Source organism: Poecilia reticulata, chromosome 3, assembly GCF_904066995.2.
Source record: "Poecilia reticulata chromosome 3, P_reticulata-male-v2, whole genome shotgun sequence".
NCBI lineage: Eukaryota > Metazoa > Chordata > Actinopteri > Cyprinodontiformes > Poeciliidae > Poecilia > Poecilia reticulata.
Window position 1 is genome coordinate 22,373,709 of NC_088832.1, and position 25,972 is coordinate 22,399,680.

General features: G+C 37.1%; 1 protein-coding gene across 2 annotated transcripts in view; it reads right to left on the bottom strand.

Moving 5' to 3' along the window:
* The window catches only part of csmd1b (CUB and Sushi multiple domains 1b), a 433,675-nt gene that overhangs the window by 321,897 nt on the left and 85,806 nt on the right, over positions 1-25,972 (bottom strand). The gene's annotated exons all lie outside the window — the stretch shown is intronic.

Here is a 25,972-nt window from a genome sequence, read left to right on the forward strand (position 1 = left end):
TGACAACAAATATATTAGGAATTTTTTTATTTATTTATTTATTTATTTTAGGGAAAACAATTTTCCTACAACACAATATAGAGTCTAGAAATATTCTTGTAGTGGTCTTAGCTTATTAGAACAGACTGAAGATTAGTTATAAATCCTTTTTGGTAAAAACGTCAATTGAATTTCACAGGAACATCAATGCTTTATTAAATAACACTAATACTATCTTGTAAGTTTTTACAGAATAAAACATATTTTTTAAGTAGTCTTAAAGTCAGGAATTTATTGTACTGAAGGAAAAAGTACAACACATTCCTCTGAAATGCAGCCTGGGTTGACAGTGTGGGAAAACAAAAGGTGTCACACTGTGACACGCTGTGCCTCAAAGTCTTTGAGGTTTTATTCTCCTCTTTCCCCATATCAACAACCCCTTAAAGCACTTTTCCCTCCCTTCTCCATTATTTCGGCTCTGTTACTTTCTTCTCATGAACGCTCTAAATAGACTTCCATCTGAAGTATAAACGGAGCACGTAGCACACAGTGTGTGTGAGGAAATCCAACATAAAACCCAGCAGTAATTGCATCTAAGATAGTGATGACTATTGATCTAATAACCTGGGGTCAGGGAGAAAACACCTTTCTTTACTCCCACACTCAGATATTTTGTGCACTCAAGGGGTAACAATCAACCTGGTCACAACCCAGTCACAGAAGTACAATGAAACCCACCAGCTCCTTGTAAACGCAATGCAATATGATTTATGAAGATTGCCAAAGGAAGTTAATTACATATTTTGTTACTAGTCAGGTCATAGTTGGTGGTGCTATCATACACAGCCAGGCCTGTCACAATAAGAAATAAATCAATTAATTGCACAAGGAATTAAAACAAACTTTCCATTTGCATGATTTATCTTTTTTCTCTTTCTACTAAAAACTGGATGACAAAACTCTTAAGTCTGGTGCTTTGGTATCAACTAGCGCTTTTTTGAAGGAACATTTTGTTTTTACTTCATTTTATTTGTTGTTTCTGTTGTTTTGTTAATTTATTTAGTATATTTTAAATGTCTGAGTGTTAAATATTCATTAGAATTTAAAGTTCATTGATCTTTGAGAATGTGTTCTTGCACTACTATGCCATTACCACTATATTACTTGAAAATGGTCTCAAAGCAACAATATTATCGTTTATCGCAATAACTTCGCGGACAATTTATCGTCCAGCAAAATTTGTTATTGTAGCAGATTTGAAGATTTGCTACAATAGTTGAAGATTGTTGAAGATTTGAAAAATGTGTTAAATTGTTCTTAGTTGAAAGGAAGGAAGGAAGGAAGGAAGGGAGTGAGTGAGTGAGTGAGTGAGTGAGTGAGTGAGTGAGTGAGTGAGTGAGTGAGTGAGTGAGTGAGTGAGTGAGTGAGTGAGTGAGTGAGTGAGTGAGTGAGTGAGTGAGTGAAGAAAGGATGGAAAGCAGGACCGACAGATGACATATCCACCTCTCACCCTTTAGATAAGCACCAGTTCCCCTGCAGCCCTACATCTATATGCGTGTGCTGCGATGGCTGGATTTTGGTGCATCAATGCATCTGCTTTTATGGGCTTTGGAGTGAAAATATGAGACATTTTGCATGTTTTTTTTTTCTGTCTTTCTTCATCAAACAGGATCAAAACAATGCTCACCGTAACAAAACAGATGTTCCCATTGGTGTGAAATGGCACAAAATCCACAGAAGCCCATAAATAGACAAGCTACTGATCGCTATACACAAGCTAAAACGGACAAGCTGCCAGTTACAGGAACGCATGTATACATGCGTGTTCTCACATGCACATACGCAAACTTCAAGCCATCTGGAGTGTCCAGATTAATTTCAGATTGTTCTCCGCTGTCTTTCCAACCCAATTCACCTCTCTCCCCTGTAGTCGTGTTTGTGTTCGTCTCTCGTTCTGTCTTCAGTTGTCTCTCTTTCGTTTTGCCATCCCTTCCGCTGCTTGATCCCCCTCTGCCTCCTCTTGAGCAGATGGGATAAGCAGAATTCAGCAGACACTTGCAGCAAGCCATATTGTAGCACCATACTTAGGGGATTTTAAGAAGTCCATTGCTTAGCTTCTAAGTAAATCTACCATCAAGCTCTTCTCCTGTTTTTCGGGTTTTCTTCAGATGTTTCGCGAGTGTAATTTTTTTCTCAGCACTTCTCGGCATCACCAATGTCAGCTTGTTGTTGCAGCTGAAGAAAGTCTTTCATGTCTGGATTTAAGAACCCTTATTAGTAAAGAGACGGCATGGACTGATTTCTGGTTTCAGGTTGCAAAATAGCTTTAAAAAGTTATGGTTTCAAACAAAAAATTGCATCAGAGCCTTGCAGTGGTTCATCTCGATTCCAATAAAAACCTAGAGACGTTCCATCATTTTTAGCTGCTCTCTCCTGTAGCTGCAAGCTGTCAGTCAGCTGTATGTGATATCAGTGGGGAGGTAAACTGTTTGGAAATACTGTATTTTTTTCTTTCTTTGGTTGTAAAACCAGATTTGTTTTGGCTACCTGAGGAGCACAGTCGCCCACTCTTTAGTTAACACTACTGGCAATTTTCTACAAGTTGGGTTATCTGTCAAATAAATAAACAGCCTACCTGCCATGGAGGAAGGTCATTCATTTATGTGTTTACCTTGTCTCTAATGTTACTTTACAAGGAGCTAAATCTCATCTTAGAACAAAAAAATGCCATTTTCTGCACGATATGGATGTTTTCTTTAGAGCAATGAGTAAATTTAACTATATCTTCCTTTTGTCTATTGATCCACTTTACACATTAATTGTTAAAAAAAAATACATAAATATCTTCTAAAACATGCACGTTAACAGAGTCTTCAATAGCAGATTTCAAATGTTCAAAGAATTGTCTTAAAAAATAGGTGAACGTATATTCGAGCAGAACCTAAAATAGCATTATTTTTGTTTTTAAATTACAGCAATTAGGTCATCTTAATCTGTGCTTTCTAATGTTTAAATGAATTTCAATCAATTTATGACATTGTTTTTTGAAGCTCATAGCACAGTTCTACATGATTAGAATCACATGTCGTCTTTGAGATGTTTAAAAGGCTCAAATTGCCTTATGTTTATCTCGTTTTGCTGACGTACAGCTCACGACTCTCTTGTAAATTAGATTTTTAATCTCAATCAGATTCTTTCTTCCTCATTACATGAAGTTTACAAACAAAATGAGACTTTAACACGAAATTTCACAGTATAAAACTAATCAACTGTGTTTTTTGTATGACTATAATTTGTACCAACACTAGAAAATCTAATAAAAATGTTTTGCAGAGGCAACCATGAAGCACCTGCTGATGGAGGCCAACCATTAACCAGTCAGTTAATGGTTGGTGACCTTTCACCCAGTAAACAGCAAACCATAAACAAGCTCAATTTTCACTGGCCAAAATAGGCACACTCTGCTGTTTGGATCATTACAATTTGATAAGTGAGAAAATGATCTGAATAAAAAGTCTGCGCACTTTTTGTCTGATGATGTGTTAGTCATAAAATAGATTAAGAAATTGTACCGTTCCAATGATTTACCCTCTCTCAGCAGTTTTTTATTTTCTACCTCATATGCCCCTTTTCTTCTTATGATATTAAACATCAGATGAATACATTATTTTTTTTTTTTTGCTCCTTTTTTGTTTAGTTGCATCACTTGGACAAAATAGTCCATCTGAGCTATTAACAGGTAAGAAATGGAGAAAGGAAAAGTGCTCAGTGTGAGCGACATCAAACAATCCTTGTGTCTGAAAGATGAGTGCAAAATAGCCCACTCCAAACACATGCAGATAAAAGTGTGCTGTCATGAGCACATGGACACTCGGGCTGCAGACATGAATTCATATACAGCACACGGTCTGCACCAGTCTTCACTAAACCATAAACACTGGTCAGATCGGTTGACATGCAACAGCTGCAACTTTGGACCCAACAGACAGATACCCAGCATTGTATTGTGAAAGGAAGTTCAAAAGCAATAGATAAATAAATATAACTAATCTGTCAAGTTGTGCCTTGAACACATTTTCTGTTGCTTTATAAATAAGCAGGCAATGGGGAGTTGGCCTTCGTGAGAAGGTGCCCCTTGTGTGCTACGGAGAGTAGGGAGACTCGCTTGCATGACTTGTGAGAGACTGCACAGCGTGTTGTCCTGAATCTCATGTTTTTATTTTAATTGTTTGGGGAGTAGAGAGGCCAGCCCAGGTCGCCATTCATGTGAAAACCACCACCAGGCAGCAAACAAACCAAACAAAGCAACTTGACACCAAACCTTCTGCACTTAAAAATGAACTTCTGTTCAACAACTCTGACTAGCCTGATGTGGCGTCTTACAAAGAGTTTTTGGATTAATCTACATTTCGCGCCGGCTGTTAAATTTCTGCTGCTGAGATAAAGCAGAAGAGGTGCGGTGCCCGAATAGAACCTGACCACAAGGTCCCCCGACTCATAAATCAAACGCTTGCCTCTTCTTTCCACGGCGTCCTGGGCCACAAATCAAATGCATCTTTCCAAGTTACGCAGTGGAGAACTATTGACTGCAGTGATTCAATACTGGCAATGAAAAAGTAGAGAGGAGAGGACAGGACATGAGAGGAAAGGAATCTGCTGTCTGTTTTTCTGGTGCCATTGTTTTATCTTCCTCATCCCCTCGATAAACCCATCCCCCTTCTTTTGTCTCAACCCCATCCTTGTTTTCATTATCTCTGAGTCAAAATCATTGTTTTTGTCCCATGTTATGTTTATCTGTGCCCCTCACCCCCCCCCCTACACTCCTCCATTTCCCCACTCAATCTATCTGTCCCCATTCGAGCCCCTGACCACACTCGACTCTTTATTACACCCATATTATCACCATCTTTATTTCGATGCATCTCTTCCTACTTGCTGCTCGGTGTCTCCATCTCCATTGCCCCTGCTGTTGTCGTCCCTCCCCTCCTCTTCCTACCTTTGTCCTGCTCATCCCCTTATCCCTCCTGTTCTCCCCGCATTCTACTTTCACCACAATTATCTCTGTATTAGTCTCATCGCATCTCTCCCTAAGTGTCATTATGTTTCCTCCTCGCTGCCTTGCTATTATTATCTCCATGTCATATTGCCTCGCTCCTGGTGTCATTATATCTTTCTCCTGTGTTTCCTCTCTTATCCTGCTAGTGTTGGGTTGTTTTTATTCCACCCACTCACCTGCTATATTTATCACACAATGAACAAATACCACAACCTCTCTCTGTCTGTCTTTTTCTCCAATTTCCAGCACTTGCACTCTCTGACAGTCCACCGTCAAACTGTTAAAAAACGTGGGCAACTGCAGTTTGGTTTGGGGCATTTAGGGCGATCACCTTGGATAAAAGCAGGTCTTCTATACTAGTCTAAAAATAGTTTGAAGAACTATATTAACTTACAGACAGTTACAGGCAAAATTAAATGCTTTAAAGCATGAGTTCACAACTTTTGCTTTGTTTGATGGAATATCAGAGTGGAAATACTGTGAGACCTTCGTTAAACACTCCTAAAGTTTATGTGGGTGAAACAAAACTTATAAACTTTATATCTCCCCAAAGCAAGTTGCATGTTTTTGCAAAAGAAACCCATGCATGTGTTCTCAACCTCTGTCACTCCCTGTTTGGCATATTTTAACTCTGTTCCAGTGTCCATTAAATGTTCAATTTAGGACATGTAATCTATTTAAGGGTGTCATTGTTCTAGGGATGCTATTTTGTCTAAAATAAATCTCTATAGTTTATGCAAAGTTCAACTTTATTTTCAGTATTTGAATTCTTTTTTTACATCAAAATCCTTTGTGAACTTTGTGTGCCACTGTGATATTTTACACTTTTTCTTTTTTATTACATTTTCTTCTAAAATTTTGCCTTAGCGTCTTTTCACTTTGAATATATACAAAAGATAAGGAAAGTCTTTGTTTCTCATTATGTCCCAATTTCCAAATTTGATTTGGAATCAAATCAAATTTGAACAACACTCGTTGTTCAAAGGTTTCTTGAACAACAAGTGATTAGCAAATTTGTTTTACGAAAATTCTTAAAACTTACAAGTGAAATAATTTGCACTTTATTTCCTACGTAAAGTGCATGGCTGAACATAAAGATTTTCGGAAGTCAAGCACTCCAACTTTAGAAAAATGTAATTGCTTTCATGCCTCAAAAACAAACATCTCCCTTTACCCAACAGTAAAGAAACAATATAGACTGGACCTAAGTTGTATTAAGACACTGGTACAACAAACCAACAGAAGCCAAAAACCAAACCAAAAAAAGGGACAAATCAATGTGAAAATGGCTGCATCTACAATTAGTCATTTGCCTCAACTTAGGTACCTTCAAAATTAGTTTTATTTTTTTAATTTTTAATTTTCAGTCCAAGTTTTAAAAGGTTTTTTCAAATCCACGCAATGCACAACATTTTCTGCTTTATAAAAGAAGCATTTTCCTCTGAACATTGTAATCATTAATGTATAGTGTTACAGCTGCATGCTATGTTGTGCTGTGAAAGTAAGCTGTGTACTGTATCGACTTGCCGGTCTGTCCACAGCCAGATCAAAGTTCAGAGTTTGAAATTAGCAGATCTTTGTCACTAAAGCCTTCCACACCCATTGTGATCTTTAGCACTCTCATTAGGAGTACAGGCCTCCATTGTTGGAAATTAGCTGGATTATTATTTTTGTTGTTTAATCTTAAGCGCATGATTTATAACTGAAAAACAAAAGTGTAATTTGATTGCTGGGGCACTGTTAAGTGGGCCTGCAGTAGGTGGTAGTTGGGTGAGGGAGAAAGTCTGTGTTTTCACCAGCCACATGATAAGCTTTTGATATCAAGAGTCATTTATCATGCTCAGTTTGACTCATCCCCATACACACAAAAAGGACACATACAAAGAGTGGCCCCAAAAGACTCAAGGCTACCTCAGGAGTAAATCCCAAACACTGTCACCATGGAATAGGGGTTGCTGTCTGAGATAGCAAAGATTGGTGAGGATTGATGATGTGTGAGTGTGTGTGTGGCCTTGTTTTTGAAACAGTGTAAGGACCATTTTCCTAACAAATACGACGTTGTGGGGACCGACTGCTCCTTATGCAGCCCAAAGCCCAAACTGCATAAGAATAAGTGCTGTTTTAGGGTTAGGGCTTAGGTTTGAATTGAGTTTGTTAGGTTTAGGGTTAGGCATGTACTAGTAATAGTTAGCTTTAGGGTAAGGGTTAGGCTATGTAAATAAATTAAAAAATGAATGGAAGCCAATGCAAATTCCTTATGAAGATAGAAAGACATAAAATAAACTTATGTGCGTCTGTGTGTGTGTGTTTTTGTTTTGCACACTTTAAGCATAAATTTGTTAATCCTCTCACCTTGAAAATGTAAAAATTCACAAATTAAGTCAGAGAATGATGTCATAAGATGGAAGTAAAAAAAAATCTCCAACCTTTCTATAGCTTGACACAATGAATGACAGTCAGAGGTGGTAGAGTACCAGAAAACTGTACCCAACTAAGAGAAGCATTACTTTGTTAGCTCTTTACTCAAGTAGTCACCCAAAGAGTAAAAATGATATGATACAAGATGTACTTGAGTACAAACTGATCATATCATGAAAGCTTCTGCAGACACAAATCATCTTACTTTATATTGTGCTCTATACAGCTGGAGAAAACTTCAATCTACACTGGGATGTCGAAGTTTTGGATACAGACAATAGAACCTGGTTGGTTGGTTGGTTGGTTGGTTGGAGAAAGAAGAACTATTTATTCGCTGTCATCAAATAATGTAAGAACCATAGGATAAAAGAGGAGGAAAACATAAAGATTACCGATTCCAAAACCATGGTGCACTTTGAAACCAATAACTGACACATGTTTAGTTCTCATTTTAAGAGCTATTTGCCATTTCTCTTTCTGTAAAGTCAAACATTATTGCTCCATTTGGCAATGTCACTTTTAAAGCTCTATAACAAACTGGGGACAGTGTGCTGGTTCCCATTTCATCTGGTCCTTTAAGTAGCAATTCATGATCGGTAAGCCACGTGTGGGCAGTCAAAACTGGTCTAATCACTGGATTTATACGTTACGTTATTAGCACTTTGAGTAACGGCATCTTTAATTTGAGGTAGTGTGTCTTGAGGTTTCTGATTAAAAAGTCACACTCTTAGGAGTGTTTTTATCCCTCAGCAACTACTTGTTGAAGCAGCTAACTTTATAGCTGCTCTGTGCTCCACCATGTTTACCAGCCATTCCATAACGTCGTCTGTATGTCGTAAAAAGGTGTGTCCTTGAAAACAGCTGCCTATGGCTGCTGGAGATGACACCATGAGAGCAAGTAACTGTGAAGCATAGCAGTAAAAATGCTGGCCTCAGTGCTAACAATGACCTAATAAATGCTATTGAGGAAAAACTTTAGAGCCAAGCAGAGATTCCCTGAGTTCATGTGCAGCAGTGTACATTAATCATTGCCAATATAGCAGCAAAAAAAAAAAAGATTGACAAAAACATATCAATGATTTTTAGTAATCTGAACATATTCCCTTTATTTTTTTTTTTGATGGTTGAATGACCAAGCTCTCACAGACTTTTCTCCATCTTGTGGGGATCCGTACTGGAGCCGGTGAAGGTTAGCCTATCCGGAGCCATAAAACCAGATTAGATGTGACAGTAAAAATCACTGATTCCCAACAGCATTTTTTAGTGAGAGGTTGTATTTACCTTATTGTGGAGATAAGCTTTTAAATTCCTCTGCAAGCTTCAAGCTTCAAAGGTTGACCTATAAATACGCCACACGCACATTCGGCCCAAACGCACACACACGCACACACACACACACACACACACACACACACACACACACACACTCCAGCACAAATTCTGCCGCTCGAGGACGGGTGGGAATATCAAATTCATGAACTCAGCAATCTGCCAAACATGTGTTAAAGCAAGACAAACAAAATGGGTGCAGTGAGCAAGTGGCGGTAAGCAGTCCTCTGTATGTTTGTGAATGTGTGTGTGTGTGCGTGTGCGTGTGCGTGTGTGTGTGTGTGTGTGTGTGTGTGTGTGTGTTTCTGTGCAGACACGTGGCCTTGGATCCATAAGGAGCGTCTGTGATAAACTGTGCCGTAATGCTGAGTTGTTCTAATATACTATAAGCTACAACTAATGGTCAGCAGTGGGTCAATCTGTTATTGCTGGCAGAACACAAACGCAGCACTGAAGACTCCTACAATTTCCCTTCAGCATTTCCTTTCATCTGTATTCTTTGTTTTTTCCTGTTTTTTTCTCTCTCCCCTCACACCATCTTTAATCTTCTCCCCTTCTCTACAAAGATATTTTCTCTGACAGTTGAAATCAATCGCTTGTTTCATCTGACAATAACATGCTTTCTGCCGCAAACAGTCAAACAAATGAAAGCAATTCTCTTGCCTAATCCCGATGACAAGAAGCAAGGGCTATTTCCTCTCTTCTAAATAAAAACAAGTTGCTGATCTTCTTTTCCATCAAAGGGAACAGGCTTGCTTTGGCTTAAATAAACCTTAATAGCTTTTGTCAAAATTTTAATTGCAATTGTTTGAAGTAAAGTTCAGTGTTTTTGTATTAAAGCATCGTGTTCAGCTTTTATTGTCAAGGCAGAACATTTCCATATGCATTTTAATTTCTTTACTTACAATGTCTCAATACTTGGCAGGAAAAAAGGACGGATATAAAGAAAATAAAAGACAGTAAAGCAGCATAATCTGGTGATTATATTTGACATTTGTTTTAAATAAATGTGCTACTAATATGCCACAAAAGATCATGTGAATACACTTCAAAGAATTAAGCTGTGGGAGCGGTTTTGTGTGTTTGCGCTTGAATACGTCTCTCTATTTGCAGTCAATCATGACATGCACTTTACAGTGGAAAAAATTCAAAATCAAATTACACCTTCTCAGAGGAATCAGACACTCTGTAGTCAGGTGTTTTCCTTTATAATTTTATGATAATTTATAGCATAAAATTCAAATATTCTGGCTGTTAAAATGGGTTATTTAAAAGTAATAATACCCCTTCTATCTTTTTCATTTTCTTGATGTTACAATCACAAACCCCAGAATGTTTTTGTTGCGATTTGCGGCATATTAAAAAAATGTATCGTGTTATTGCTGTCTTAAGTTAAAACAAATATTAGTCAAAAAATTTTAGCTTGGATTTCCATCCAGCTCCTTTTACTTTCTGGCCTGGATGGAAAGCGCTGTGTGTAGGATCACAATACCCTCAACACCATAAAACATGGTGATGGCAGCATCATCCTTTGGGGATTGGCTCCTTCAGCAGGAACAGAAAAATTGGCTCAGAGTTTCAAGAAAAGCAGATGGTGCCAAACACAGAGCAATACGAGAAATATAAACCTTTGGTGAAATTTGAAGACAAATGATAACTGGCACTTTTCCTCCAACCTGAAAAAACACTAGATTTTTATTTCAATTGGTCTCTGAATGTGAAAACCTGTAAGAGTTGCCCCTTTAAAATTGGGAAACTGTCAATGCAACCCTTTTGGACCTAAATATTGACATTTCAATTAAAAGGCATGAGTGTATTATGTTTTACAAAGAAGCTACTGTGGCAGAAATTATACTTTTAATCCTGGTTTATAAAACCCTTAACCACAACACATTGTATCTAAACTGATGACTTGGCTTTAAGTAATGCAGCTGTAAATAATTCAACTTACTTTCTCCAGTGAAATAAATTGGCCTCTGTCACTTCTAGTATTTACCTAATCTGTTACACCTGCAGTGCCTCTGTATTTTACAACCCTAGTCAAGCTTTAATAAAGGCGTTCGTTTTTTTCCCCCTCTTTTTTTCCTGTTTAGGTCTCAAGAGTTTATTGCACATTATGGATTTTTGTGTTAGGTTTGTATATCAGAGACGGAGAGACAAGAAAGTGAAAGAGTGATTATTAGAGCAACAAATGAGTTGGGCCTCAAACTGTGCAGCCAAAATGGATGCAATGCTTTCACACAGACAGAAAACCACAGCAGCTGCTTGAGCTGTCCAGATTTATGAACACACAGCCATGCAAGTTTAGATCAAATTTTCACAAAACAATTTGCTGCAAAGGAACATGTTTGTTTGAGATACCTATGTGTCTTTCAAATGCTGAAACATACTTCCAAATACACACGGGCTCAGAAATCCAGTGTAAACTTTTATGCTAAAATGATGCTTAAACATGAACCATAGAGAGAAAACCTAGAGCAAAAACCTTGAGTAAAAACAATAAAATAAAACGCATAACATGATTTTATCTAAAGGACATGCTGCTTATAAATGTAGTTTTAAAATCTAGTCCTGATGTGTGGCATTCCCACAGCATGATGGTGCCACCACCATGTTTGTCTCCATCTTTGTCGCAAACATAAATATTTATAAACAGGAAAATGTTTAATTATTTTTAGATAATGGAAAAGTGTGTTTATCTTTATTTTAATCTGCTAGAGCTAGTGCAAAGTAACAGGTTGAGGAGAAAAATGTTTCTCCAGTCTTTCCAGCATTTTTTTTGGCATTTCATTAAAACGACTTTAAACAATAAAATGCTATAAAAACAATGGTTTTAAAACAGTAACTTTTAAAATATTCTTGGTAGCAATAACCAGTGTATGCCCATTGCTAACTAGTAAAACATTTATTAATTATAAAAACAATTTTACAAGTGTGTACATGTTTTGTGGCCAAACGGAATCCTCTGAACCAACTTTGGCAAAACTGGGAGATATGGTATTCATCCAGCTCCTCCTGCTTCAGGTTTGCTTTTTTTTTCCTGGACATTAAAGAAACATTACATGGCATCATTCCAGACTTAACTACTTTAAACACCTGCTTTCATCTCTAGGGCTCACAGTAAAGTGATGAGCCCTGAAAGCCACAAGAAGAAACATGAGAACCACTCAGAACTAATAATAGTTTTAGGAAGAATAATAAGTCTTAAACTCTTCATCTTTAGAAAAATACATATTTCATTTACTCAACAGTTCAGCACATTGTTCACAAAATTTCTGACATTTCTTAATACTTTCCCAGGAAATACTATGACTTCCTACTCAAACAAATAACGGTGGATTTTTACTTTATAAACATCTTTAAGCTGCAAAATTTACTAGTGAAAGAATATATATTTCAGCACATTTCTTAATTTGTTATTTTTCTTGCATTTTAAATATTAGGTACTTTAAAGTGTGAAAGTTGTGGCAAATTTATTCTCATGGTCCAAAGTGACCAAGTATATTGGTGAGATGCTTCTCATATGATATCAGCAAACATAATGTCATGCTGGAGCAGTTTTCTGACAGCAGACTCAGACTCTGTCGTATATTTGCTTGGGGCCTGTGGATAATTTGCTGCCTGCATGGGTTCAATAACGCTGCATCTTGCAGTGCTTCTCTTATGTCTGTGCTTATTCATTTGCCTCTCCAATTTCAGAAAGAGAGCCCGAATTAGGTGGGGTCAAATATTACTTGCTGTTAAGACGATAGTCATGAAAACATTTATTTCTGCCTGTGTCTGTTTGGACCAAATTTTTATTTAAATATGTCCTCCTTACTGCATTTCACTATATATATGCAAGCAATATGAATAGTGATTATGTAAGGTTTGATTTTGTAATTTCCCTTTATGAAAAAACTGCACATTCATTTATGAGAAAAGCTTTTATAATGTTTGAAGGAGGGGCGGGGGGGTTATGTTAAAATGACTTTCTGAGCTTCGTATTATGTTATGATGTTATTCCCTCACCAAAAAATGACCTGGAGTGTTGCTTTGATTATTTCATGTTTGAGAAACCCTGGAATCTCCTGTGGGAGCCATTCAAGGGGTGCCTAAACGCTTGCTCACAGAAAATACTGTTTATTTACTCAAAGCTCCTCCATGGAGCTGCAGTCCCCAGAAGAGCATCCCTCACCCACACCTTCCCTACACATCTCCCCCAGACTAGAGACAGCAGCAATTAGCAAACACCTGGTGGAACTGTGCATCTGCTGAGTTCATCATATGGGCCACTTCTATGTCCAACGCTCCTCAGAACGGTGTAAACAGCAGCATGGAGGAGCATTAATGTGATGCTGAAGAGAAGGAAAGAGAAGGACCTTCTTAAAGAGGCAAGGCATCAAACCGAAAAGTTACATTTCTTTGTTTTGATACATACTGTACAACAACTGACGGTAATACGGGTGCACCGATTGCAGTTTTCTGGCTGATTGCCGATTACCAATCTTTTAAAAACCTTAGCCTGCCGATTCCGATTGTATTTTTTGTCTGAAATGTTGCTCAATATAGCAAGAAAGTTGTTGAGTTGGCAACAGTGAGGTCACTATTGATAATTGTAAACGTGCAGACATAAGTTGGTGGGACGGTCTGTCAGTCAAACCTTTCTTACCGGAGAGCAAAAGAGGACAGTGGTTGATTCTTTGCCAAGCTAGATATGATCAGTGGATAATATCGGCCACATTTATAAAAATGGGCCGATCATTGAGCTCCCAAAATTAAGGAAATCGGCTGGTCGATAAATTGGTGCACCTCTAGATGGTAACATAGTTAATTTATTGTGCAATAAAATTGCACTATGTGCCTGGAATCACATAATACCGCTCCTTTAAACTCCGCAGTGCAGAGCTTTCACCGATAAGGATCCTCAGTTGACTGCATGTTGGAGACTAATTTTCAAAGTAGGTAAGCCCAGAAGTATTTTCTCTATTACGACATCTGGCCTATTATCACATCAATACGCATCTGTGGGAAGCAGATATAGCTGCGCATTACTAATAATAAGTTGTTCATCTTAGCCCAGCTCTTTGTGAATCTAAGATTTCACTGCTGGAGGCCTGCAACCTCTTGTCCTGACTTTACACAAAACCCTTATGGGCAAATGCACTCAAATTCAATAAATCTCAAACACAACATTTGGTACCTTCTGAGGAAGGAAAGAAGGGGAGGCTGAAACAAAGAAAACGGAGTATAAGTGGAACATAAAGAGGAAAAACTGAGAAAAAAAGTTTCATCTCAAAGTGGGGAGACAGAAAAGAAAGAAAAAGAACACAAAGAGTGAAACCCCCTTTTGCCATCTCACATAGAGAAATAAAAACTTGTGTAGTTACCAGGGAGGATGCTTTCATCCTGGTGTTTCTATAGCAACAGTTACCATTTTACTGAGAGAAGATATTATTATGCAACTTGTAAGAAAAAAAAACACAAAATGCTAAAAACAATTTGATAGGTGTGATGATTACATGTTTGTTGCATAAAGCAAAAACTCATTAAGAGTAGGCAATTTTATTTAAAGAATTATCTTGAGACATGTTATTTAAATTACAGAATGCAAACAAAAACCAAAAAAGGCAAAAAAAAATAAATAAAATACAATAAAAAAATATATGTGTGTGTGTGTGTGTGTGTGTGTGTGTGTGTGTGTGTGTGTGTGTGTGTGTGTGTGTGTGTGTGTGTGTGTGTGTGTGTGCGTGTGCGTGCGTGCGTGCGTGTGTGTGTGTGTATCACCACTTGCTTTTTGAAGAATTGGGAAGCTACAACAGAAAAAAGCTTCTGATCCCAGCCAACAAAGATGGCTGAGACTTCAGAGGACCAGCAGCAGGTTTTATACCTGTACCAACTCATACCAAGTTGTATTACCTATCCTGAAACATTTTCTAAAAACACACAGATGGAGACTATTCAGGCAAAAAGTTCTTTTGTTTTAGAAAGTTTTTTTTTTCCATAGTGTCTCACATTTGTTGTTTTAAGTTTTATTGTGACTATGCTTCTTGTCTACTACATAATAAATACATAAATACATGAATAAATAATTTAATAAAAGTTGCATCACTTCACTAACACAGCAACAATGATTTTTGTGAGCTATAAGAGCCAAGACCTGCCTGCTTTTTCCTATCTTTTACTCATGTTGGTGTATCTGACGCCCCATTAAAGGTAGATTCAAATGTGAAGAAGTTGAAAATTTTCCAAAACATCAACTTCTGTCAAATCTATATGTAGGCTATTTCTCATTTGCAATACATCCTGTTACATACTTAGAATGAATGATGTACAATTGACAGTGTGATGCCATCAATTTTTTTTTCTTATGACAGACTTAATCATTGCTTGACGAATTAGGTTAGAGCCAACTGGCATTATAAACTAACTTAATTGTAATTCAACTGGGATTTGATTGGAATGTATATAATCTGTCTTTACAGCTAGATTGATTTGAAAAATTTGTTTCTATATGAAATAGATCTGTTTGTTTTGAGACATCTTGTTGTAAGCCAGATTTGTATAAATAAACTCAATAATTTGACTACAAAATCTTGCCGTTTTAGGAAAACAGACTGATGCAAAAAAGGTTTATTCAAAACTTGAGGTCATCCGTCATCGACGGCCTGCTTGTGTGCATCCATGTAGGCAAAATCACACTCTGAGCTCTTTAACTAACTGCGTCATGTTCATGCGTGATTTAGAGACGGATTTTAAACAGAGGCACTAAGGATCATTAAACTCAGTGGATGCTGCATTTTGCCTTTAGCACATCCCATGACAACACAAATGCTGTCAACTCCTTTGCATAACCTTTGTTGTTGCTGTAGTAATTGCCGATTAAGAGTCTGTTAGAAAAACAAGAATAAGCCAAGCATGGAGGCTGAAACTGAGAGACGGCATCAGAGGATGGCAAAGGAAAGTAAAGAAAACGAGTAAGCTCCAAAATAAAACAATCTTGTATCTGAAAAGTGGGGCGGAGAAAAAATGGGCAAATTAGGCAATAAAACTACAGATAGTCAGAATCAACTACTGCCAATGACAGGCTATTGTAATTAGTCGATTAGAGAAAAAACAACAATATAAGTATTCATATCTAGATTTAATAGAATATGTTAAGAGTTCCAACAAGAACACGCGCATTCACCTGCTTTCACATCAATATTTAAATATCAAAGTACATAAAGTCTAGCATCAAGTGTCAAAGAGTTTTAAAGAACATGTAAACTTCCAAACAGTCACATCGTGGCTCAAACAAAAACAGCGGAAAGCGGCTCGCTTCAGCCTCCCTGTGATTTATGGTCTCAGAGGGGTTCAACTCCTGAAGAGCCTGACGTCCTGTCACCATGGCCACTCTGAGTACTATTCATGAAGCCCACTTTAATTTGAATCTCCACGCACACAAAACTTTCTGCTGCCTTTGTTGGTTTTCAGGAAGAGGCACAATCCCTTGGTGAAACTAAAAACAAACATTTATTCATCCATTATAATTAAAAGGTTATTAAGTCACTGTAATGTCAATTGATTATTGACAATAAAAGGACTGGCACTTAAAAAAAATGTAAAACTGAACACATGAATTAATTGAACGGCCATTAATAAAAAGAAGCACCAGGAGGAATAACTACTTAAAAAGAGACAGACCCAAGTCACTTGGAAATCCGATACGTATCCGATTCAAATGTGACCTAACGTACAAGTCGCATTCATCCGACCTGAACGTCATTGATACTCGACAAACGTCACTATTCTGCGTCCTGAATGTGTAAGCGGGAAGAAAAACAACAACCATGACGGACTGTAATGAGGATTAAGTTGTTAATATGTTGCTCCGGTCGGACAACAACTTCAAACATGTAAGCTAAGCTCCACCGTTAGCCTCCATGTTTACTTCCGCAAACTCTGAGCACTTTTTCTTTTTATGGCATTTGGCAAAACACTGAGAACGCTGACGCTACTGCGCCCTCTACTGCGCATGCGGGACACGTTCAGGTCGTTTGCCCGTTCTCACTGTAGGACACATACTGATACAGATACAGGTCGCATTTATTTGGAAGCGTGAACAACCACGGCAAAAACAAAAAAAAAAAAATTTAAAAAAATAAATAAAAATCCGATTTGACAAAAAAATCGGAATTGGGATCACTTTGGGCTACAGTGTGAGCACAGCCTTAGTTGAAATATGAAAAGAAGCATCTCAAGCTTAAATCTGAACACTGTTTATTAAAAAGACATCATTAACGGATCACTGAATTCCCTGAGAAATTATGTAATTTCTTAAGTCCAGACCATATACAGTGGAAAAAGTAAGTATTTGATACAGTGATGATTAGAAACATTCAGTTTGTAAATTTAATCATATGTACACTTCAACGGGAAAGAAAAAATCTTTAAAAAATCCAGAAAGTCCCTTTGTATGATTTTGTTAAATAATTAATTTACATTTTACATTAAAAAAATAAATATTTGATTACCTGCCAACAAATGAGAAACCTGACTCTAAATCCCTGTTAAGTCACCTTGAAGATTACTTGTGCCTGTTTTACCTGTAAGAAACCTGTCCACACAACTGATCAGACTCTAGGCTCTCCACCATGAGCAAGACTAAAGAACATGGGACTTGGCCTAATAGAAGAGGCAGGTCCTTACGTTCTTATGCTTCTATTATTTGTTGTCCTCCTCCTCTTCTTCTTTTCCTATTAGGCCAAGTCCTATGCTGGCTGTCATCAGAATTGAGCTGAAATTCCAGCCAAAGCAGAAGAGTTACCGCCCCAAACTGACAAATATGCCCACTAAGCACAGAGAAGAAATGTAATTTTCTTGCATGAGCATACTGAAGGGTGGAGGGAGTGTGTTTTACTGCTCGCCGTGTTGCGTTCATGGGCCTGCGAATAAATGGAAATGCAGCCGCGATCAGAGCTGCGATCTCTCGATTAATATATGCGCCGTTGTGATTGCTTATAACGCTGCCCAGGGATTTTGGCAGGAATGTGACGCTATAGCAGGGCACCACAGACAAAACTGCACAAGACTGGGATGGGCTACAGCTTGGTCAAAACTCAATTTGCAATCCTGTCTCAACAGAAAAAAATTTCTATTAAAGTTTTAGAAACTACTATTGTGTATAGCAATTAATTCATGGAATGATACTCCTATTTATATTTGATTCCGTAGATAATTTAATACTGGCCCAAATTAAAGAAAGACTTAAGAAAAAACATTCATTCCTCATTTATTTTTTCCCTTTTCCTTTCCTCAATTCATTCCGTTTTTAGATAAGACAATCATAAATCTTTTTAAAGTAATATTTCTCCAAAATAAAATAAAGCATATCTGTCCTTTGATGTCATCAATCTCCCATGCCCTGATTTGCTCCTTACAAAATGTAAAATGGATTTATGTTACAAATTTAGCAGGAACTGGGTAATCTGAAAAAAAAAGAAGATAAAATTGAAAGAAAATGGATTTTTAACCCCATTTCTGCTCTTTCTCACTTCAAAGCTCTAAATGTAAATTTGTCCCTTAGTTTTTCCACATTAAGAAGATTTCTTTTAGGTTTCTGTTTATTTTCTTTAGAAGAGAAAAAATACTATTGCATTTTATTATTGCAGGTGATGTGCACAGCTTATTGTATGTTCAGTTAAATATATTATTTTATTTAATACATGCACAATGTAGCAATGTATTATGACACATTACTGTAATTTTCTGGTTTAAAGTTAATGTAATGAATGGATGTTCTGCTTTCAGGTATGACGGATGAGTTTTGCTCAAATTTTGTCACAATAGCAGATTCACTGTTCAAATTGAATATCGGATTAAATCTTCAAAGTGTTCTAACTAAACTGCAAAACCAGTTTAGTTAAAATAATGGATTAACTAAGTATGATTTTAGATTTTCCAGAATTAGCAAATTGAAAGTGAAAACTATCCTTTTGCTAGGTTCTATTCAGAGTTTCAGTGCAGCCTGTTTTACCACTTCTAGCGATTTATGAGGGTGTATTATTCAAGGCCCCCTTAAGGTTGATGCAGTGTTAACCCAAAGTCAAAAGAAACATAACAAACAATAAAAGAAAGAGCTAAAAAGTGTCAAGTTGGTTAAATTAAGAAATATTGTTTCCTCTTAGAACAGTCAACTTTGCCATAAAATGTTTGACCAAACAAGAATGAATTCCTGTTACGCTTCAACAAAGTGCACCTTAGGACAGAACTCCATGCAGTCATTATAGACACACATACACTTAGTTGTATGTGCTAAATGTACTTAACAGCCACTTTTTCAAAAATGTTATAAAAAGAGAATCACCTGGAAGCAACTCCAAACATCTAGGCATCTAACTGTGATGGAGGAGACAAATCTGATACAGGTGGACCAGAATCTCAGAGAAATATTCTCAACACCTTGTTGGATCTTAGAAGCAAACGGTCTACATGATAAAGTAGCCAGTGAGCCTAGAATTAAAAGAAATCTACTCTGATGGCAAAGCTCTAAAGTTAACTTAAGGTTTTTTTCCAACTTGTGGAAACTAAGGTAACTTTAAAAGCACATGCAAGAGTCTGTATCGATGATCTCATCCAAGGATGCTCCCGTTGCCGCTCTGTTGGTCATAAGTTTGTGGACCAGCATTATGTTCAACCATTCAGGCAGCCAGCTAGCCGGCCATCCGGTAAGCTGCTCCATCAACCAGAACTAAGTCTCTCAGCCATTTATGCGGTCAGTTAGTCAGCTGACCTTAGAGCCGATCAGGCAGTGAAACAGTCAGTCAGGAGTGCAGCCAATTAGGAAATGCCTGCAGCTGCCCACTGGTGAGAGGAGATGTTCAAATAAAATAAAATAAGGCAAAGGATACAAAACCCCATTTTTCCTCTTTAGAAACTCATTGACTCATTTACTTTTCATTTTTCCTCAATGTCTTAACAAGTAAGATGCAAATGATGCAAATGTTAACAAATGGGAACTAGGAGCGAAAGCAGAAATTTACATGCTTTTGAGATCGCACTTATTTACATATGCGTTGTTCCTTTGTAAAGCGGCAGCAGGGCAGAAACAAAATCCCTACAAACACTAGCAAAAAGGAATCACATACAAAACAGGAGTGCCTGCATTACATTCGCTTTATTTAGCTTGACAGCTTGTTGACAGTGCTGGCTTGTTTTTGATGCTGTCAGCCGATTATTCATTTAGAACTGAAAGCAGTTTGAACCACCAAGCCTATTAAATTATACACATTGAACCGAAATGCTCCAGCCTCGTCCCGCCTGTTAAAGCTATATTGCTATACGACATAGGAAGTTGTTTCAGTTTAATCTTACAGCACTGGGAGGCACTCTACATCTGGTCAAGATGTAGAGGTTGCTGGGGGCACATTAAATCATACATGGCTGCTTTTTCTCTCTACTTAAAGAGAGAATTACTTTGCTGGCTGTCACTGGAGTGATTCGTTTAACAATTCCCAAATTAACTCTGGGAATTTTTGTTGCTAGTGACATGTGACAGAACATAAAGGGAGATGTACGTTTTTTTTTTTTTGCTTTTTTTTTTTCGCTAGAGCCAAAAGTTTGTTTGTAGAAGTGGAGTTGTTGCTAGGATGAACTGACAAATGGTTTCAGGAGTGAGGATACTAAATAATGCAAAGGCAGGGAGTCCAACGACATGAGAAGACAGGGAAGGGACACGCAAAGACGTTCTGTTGATACTGAGATTTACCTCACTGTGACAGAAATGGCTTTTATTTCACTTGTGACATTCCTTTGATGAATTATTACTTGAACATGTGCAAAGCGACATCTACTGTTTATATTTTAATAGACTTTTGTTTCCCCCAATATATGACTTATTGCAGATATTTGCTTTGCTGGCTTTTTCCACAAATGTTTTTTTTTTCCTAAAGATGCAGGTGTACAATATTCTTTCTCTTCCAAAAGTTGAGACAAATTGATGCGCAGAATAAAAATATGGTTTAAACAATGTTAAACAAGTAAACCAGGGAATAAATAGACAAGTTAGTCTAGAATCTGGGCTTTAATTTTATGTTATTTTATGTTTTTTTTAGGGCTCCCACAGAGTAACAGATTAAGTTTGCCTCCTGATTATTTTGTATGTCTTCAGATGGGTGTTTTCTATTTTAGGAGCAAATTGGTTAAAGATTTCTGAATTGATCTTTGATTTTCTTGCTTTGTCTGTATGTTTCCATGGAAAATGTAAAGTATTTTTGCTATATTCTCTACTGACCTTACTACTTAAAGGTATTTCTAAATCGTTCTCATCGTTTGATTTGACAGCTCTGTTGTTCCATAGTTATTTCCTCATCACAAATTCCTAAAAAAAAAAAAAGAAAAAGAGTTGCTCCATTCACCTTTTATAAGAATATTTTACCCAGACAAGTTTGGCCCAATTAGAAAATACCGGCTGACTAAGCAGAAGACTTGCATCAATTGTTTAGATTATTCCAACTTCCTTTTTACTTGTTTTTGCAAATCCAACAACTTGTGTATTTTATCTGTCGAAGATGCTATTTAAATTAAGTTCACTTGTCTAAAATTATGGAATTTATCACAAATTAATGCGAAAGGATTAGCACTGAAAGTGTCTGCTGAAAACCTACAGTAATCACACATCTGAAATTATACTTTTCTAATCCCACTGAAGTGACTGATTTGAGGGCAGATAACAAACCTGGCAAGACATATGAGAAGTTGAAGGCAAGAAAATGTATGTGAGAAAGACCAAGGCATGAGTCCAAAGAGTAATCCAGCAGAACAGAAGTGCTGTCCAGATGGTCAGGGCTTGTTATGTGGACTGCATGTTTCTGTAATGAGCATCACAACCATAAGCCCAGCATGTGACCCACATATTCACTATCTTAAATAACTAACTGGATTTTGCCTTTGCATATGTTCTACTTAAACATATTTACATTTTTTTATTATAAAACATGTTGGAGAAGTTTTCCTTAGAAAAACTGTCCCCGATGGCTCATGTATGCAAAACTGCTTTATTTTGCAGTAATTAAAAAGACATACTGTGGTCCTATCCTAAATCATCATTGTTGAATCTTCACTGTTTCCGTCTGCAGGGACGACATTTAGTTTGACACAGCACTGACAAACTGAAGTCACTTCTTATTTGCTCTTATGAGTGCATAGATGTAAGCCGCAAAGTCTAAAAATGATCATGTGAAAAAATGTAGTTATGGCTGCAAGAATTAAAACATTTATTTACAGCATAAACAAAGGAATCTATGACAACAACCTGCTCTCATATTCACCGTCACTTCACCACAAAACTGTTTGGTGTTTTAATTTTAAGGTAGTGTGTTCATAGTTTAAAAGAGGTTTAAATCCGCTGTGGGAATAGGCAGGTATTTTTTGCTGTTATTATTTAATTTCCAAGAAGTGTTAAATAATTGCAGCTGAAACCATCTGGCACAAAGGGGACATTGTTCCAAGTAATATTACTTCATGCTTCTCCTGTAAGAATACGGTTTCTGAGTTCTTCTACCCCCTTGCAAGGACTGATATTGAGCACCAGGGAGAGCCGTGGAGCCCTGGGGCAGTTTTTGTAATATTGGAAGTTGATTATCCTTGAACTTCTACAGTACACAGTAGAAATGGGAATGCCTTGTTGGAATATTGCTCGTATGTTAAATGAGTCAGAAATCTTTCTTCAATTTACAAGTGGTCAGCAGAGAACGTTATATCAACAATATGAACACGATTGAAAAAAAAAAGAAAAAACGAATTGAAAATAAAGATGAAATGGAAACACTGATTTGAAGACATTCACAAGTTTAAATGTCTAATGATCATTGGACAAAAACTGATGGAAATTAAAAAAAAAAAACTTTGGCCTTGACTTAGATATGAGCGCAATACAATTTTCTTTTGGATATTAAGGTTTTGAGAGAAAAATAAACATAACACTCAAATCAAAGAGCAGCTGAGGAAAATGCTTCTTAAGAGATGACAGAAATGTTTCATACGAAACAGGACTTCTAAAAGTTATCTGCGTCTAGACTGAAGGGCGTCATTAAGAGCAATTATTCTGTGCTAGAGCAACAGTGGGGTCTCTAATCTTCCGCTCAACCCAACCCACACGCGTGGCGTCACGTCTGTGCGTATGTTGGCCTGTGTGCGCTTTGTGGGATGCTGCTTTTACCCCACCTTTTGCCGTTACCAGCACCAGTCCCCACTCACTGGATTAAGTGGTGAATTTTGTCAATACACTGCAGAGAGGCACAGTGTGAGGGGAGATGAGTCTATGGGAGAGAAACACGAAAACGAGAAGGAACAGTTTGTGTATCTGTGTGTGACTGGTGGATAGTGGGTTGGCAGGAAGACACAAAGGACAGTTTTCATTTAGATAGAGGGAGATTGAAAGAAACACAATTGAGTGCTTCTGTTTTGGAGTCTGTGTTTGTATTCCTGGGTTTCCATTTGATTTTTTTTTTAATAATTTCATGCAGCAATTGTCGATAGGAAAAGCACAAAAAGCGGCACTGCAAAGAGGAAGCCAGGGTGTTGCTATGTTTCTGGACTGTACGGGCTTTCCATTTGCTTGAAAAGGCAAAGGCATTTTAAAAGGCAGGTTGCAGAATATCTTCCACATGCTTTGCAGCACTGACTAGACAATAAATTAATAAGCCATTATTTACTGTAAAAATGCCATAAGGCTTTATAAATGGCAAAAATCTTCCCTGCAGCATAACTTACAGAAACAAGGAAAAGGCAGAGGAGGATAAATACATTGTGGGGGTGGAAAGAAACAGAGGAAGCAACAAGGAAAATGAATGAAACCCAGGCTCATGTACTTACAGCACTTTTTTTTTTTCCCCTCAACAATTGTGTTTGTCTTCCTTGCTGGAAAATACCAGGGTTAAACAATCTTTTCTCGACATTTGAAGCAAACACTAAAGGGGCGATTTTTTTTCTTACATTTCAATTGATACCTCTTTAGAAATGTGCCCCTGTTTTGATGCTGACATGTTACATAAACCACTGTCTGGTTTCCAAATGTCCTGAAAAGATTTCCACTGAATCTGTTGAAACAGAAACAGCACATAAACACAGAGACGAATAAAGGAATTCAAGTTATGAGGGGGTGTGAGGAAATGGGTTGTTTTTCTTACTGGTCTGACTCAACTTTATAATGGAAAATAAGACAAAAAACTGAAGAAAAATAAATTAAAGTACGCCCTCCAATCCCTCAAGATCAACGGGAGAATCATCAGCTAATCACAAATGGAATATCAATTAAATTTAATCATAAGAACGGCCAGAGATGGAACATCTTTTACTAAAAAAAAAAAAAACATATTTCTAAATTTATGCTTTTGTGAACTAAAAGTGCATGTATACAGTACATAAAGTAAATCATATCACTAATGAAGCCATAGAAGCCCTTTGTGTCTGGTACAAGTGTTGTAATTTAGTCAAGGCGAGACTATGAGAGAAGTAAGATAAAGCATTAGAAGAAGTCTGGAAAAGAAAGAAAAAGTGTTTTTAATTAAATAAAATGACACACCATTTCATTTGGTTCTTGTAACGTCTAGATTTTTTCAAAATTCTGTTCAGTGGTTTTGACTCAAATAAGGCTATCAGGATGTTGACTTGCTCTAATTGTTTATATTTCCTGCTCTTTTTTAAAGCAACCATATAATGACAACCCTTCTCACATCTACTTTCCACCACAGTTCTCTGAACTCCTAACAAGTTCAGTATATATTTATGAAGCAGTTTCATAATCTTCTGCCAGTCATTAAATATCCATTTAATCCAGTAAGACCCAGTGCTGTAAAATTACATCTTTATTTCAACAAATAAATTCCAGGTTTTGACTCTTCTTTTATGTGTGAACTTGTGTACATATGTAATTTTTGTGCAACACTACGAAGCAAAATATAACATGTTTTACCTTTGTTGTAATAGTACAACGTTGGGACAGCGTTCCAGAAAATGTCCATGTTGTGCTGAAAAAGCAGATACTGGACTAAAGTAGTCTAAATACACTTGGATTTTCATATTTGTCACACAAGTATCCTCATGTTCCCCACTTTGCATAGCCCATTATAGGCATTATTTAGTTCAACTTGTTTGTTGAAATGTTTGGGAAATTTTGAACAGATGAGTTACTATTTTCCAGTGTTTACCCCAAACCTTTGTTAAAGCTCAGATGTTTGGAGGATACAATTAACATTTTGGTGAATAAGTGAAACTGCTCATCGATGCAACGTGTGCCCCAAGACCAGGCTGCCCATTTGTGATCATCAGTATTCAGAAGCATTTAGGATGATAATCAGAAAACAACAGACAGTATGACCGATAGTACAAACAAACTAACAAACAAATGGATATACTTTATTAATTCCCAAGGGGGGAAATTGACATTTCCTTTGCTAGCATGTCTGGCGTGATGTGTGATCTTGATGTCCATCAAGGAAGCATGTTTGCAATATTATTACTCATAATTTGTACTTGTCAGAGGCAAAGTGATAGGAAATGAGAGAGACAAATGAAACATTCAATTGTTTTTACTCTTTCCTTCTATTATATTCTCACAATTACTGTCAATAGTCTGTGGGAAATTCTGCCATCCAATTCACCCAATATTGTAGTATTACAACATTACAGACATTAGGAAAAAAAATCTGAAACCTTTATATTTTCATCCTCTAACTACTCCTACATAAGCATGTTTCATGTTTTTTTAATGTCGAAGTGTTCTAGGTTTAAGGATTTAAGCAACAGCTAAAAAAGCTGAGTAACAAAACATTCCAGAGTTCAGCCTTTTAAACCTATAAGAATAAATTAAAATCAGGCTGAAGACGAATGAAAAGAGGAGGGTTTGTTGTCCATTTTCTTTTGCAAATCTTAAGAACCAAGTAAATTATTTTTCTATGCATCTTTTCAAACACTGCCATCCGAAATCACTTTTTTTTCAACCCCATCCATCTCTTACTGGCCTATAGTTTAATAAATTCCCAGCATATAGAGTAAAGGCATTCTGGCAGTGGGTTAATTTCACATTGGTCTTTTAAATGTGTGGAATCCAGAGTCATGTCCAGCAGTGAGAAAGGTGCCAACTCTGTATGGTCATGTTTAACTTGAAAATAAATAAGTAGTCACCCCTGGTGGAACTGCCAGCCCTCCAGGATAAATTCCATGTTGGTG